The 1,144-nt window shown below is 42.9% G+C and overlaps 1 non-coding gene across 1 annotated transcript; it reads right to left on the bottom strand.

Moving 5' to 3' along the window:
• Positions 1 to 329: 329 nt before the first annotated feature.
• LOC121043268 (U6 spliceosomal RNA) lies at positions 330 to 436 on the bottom strand. The gene has a single exon (XR_005796760.1). It is a non-coding gene; the product is annotated as a U6 spliceosomal RNA (small nuclear RNA).
• Between the last annotated feature and the right edge of the window lie 708 nt (positions 437 to 1,144).

Below are 1,144 nucleotides of genomic sequence, written 5' to 3'. Positions count from 1 at the left end.
CAACAGCGGTGAGAGTGGGCATCCCTGTCGTGTTCCTGATCTCAGGGAAAAAGCTCTCAGTTTTTCCCCGTTGAGGATGATGTTAGCTGTGGGCTTTTCATAAACGGCTTTGATGATCTTTAAGTATGTTCCTTCTATCCCGACTTTCTCAAGGGTTTTTATTAAGAAAGGGTGCTGGATTTTGTCAAAGGCCTTTTCTGCATCGATTGACAGGATCATATGGTTCTTCTCTTTTTTTTTGTTAATGTGATGTATCACGTTGATTGATTTGCGAATGTTGAACCAGCCCTGCATCCCAGGGATGAATCCCACTTGATCATGGTGAACAAAAAAATATGGAACGCTTCACGAATTTGCGTGTCATCCTTGCGCAGGGGCCATGCTAATCTTCTCTGTATCGTTCCAATTTTAGTATATGTGCTGCCGAAGCGAGCACAGTATTAGTCTTCTTTAGTAGAATGGAGTGTCTCATAAAGTAGACACCATACCTGTCTTTTTCACTGTTATTTTCAGAAACCACCAAACTTAACTCACTGGGTGAGTGAATAAATGAATGCTTTTCCTGAATTTATATTTGGAATTCCCAGAATGCAGTCGATGCATTTTCTTTATATAAAAATATTGACCCAACGGTGGTAGAAAGATTGACTTTATGTAGAAAACCTCAGAGGTGTGAAAAGGGAGGAAATCTGAGTATAAGCACACGTGAGCTTCTCTCATGCCAGAGTTGCGAGTTGGGGGATGGACATGGTTTGGCTGTGACTTGAACGTACCGGGTCTGCCTTACAGAGACTGCCGTTCAACTCATCTGCCAAAGGATATTCCTAAAGTGGTTTCTTCAACTTCTGTTTGTGCACATGATTTCCCAGGCTTCCTCATGTACCTCTTTTGACTACTTCAGTTCCGGGAGCTTTATAGGAGCACTGTGGCCGTCTTTCAGCAACTCCAGTGATAACACTGGATTTTACCTTTCATTTCTGAGTTTCTTGACATTTATCTTCCCTCTCTTGGTGCTTTCAACTCCTGCTACCTTCCTTAGATGCCTGCTAATCTTTGCTGATAGTTACCATCCTGACAGACACCATGGCTCTACACAGACCCTTATCTACTCCAGTTCCTCCACCCCCATCTTTCACGACTGCAT

This window comes from Herpailurus yagouaroundi, unplaced genomic scaffold, assembly GCF_014898765.1.
Source record: "Herpailurus yagouaroundi ecotype Mexico unplaced genomic scaffold, PumYag 186, whole genome shotgun sequence".
Taxonomy (NCBI): domain Eukaryota; kingdom Metazoa; phylum Chordata; class Mammalia; order Carnivora; family Felidae; genus Herpailurus; species Herpailurus yagouaroundi.
Note: the sequence above shows the minus strand (reverse complement) of the source record. Positions and strands in the feature narration are given on the sequence as shown.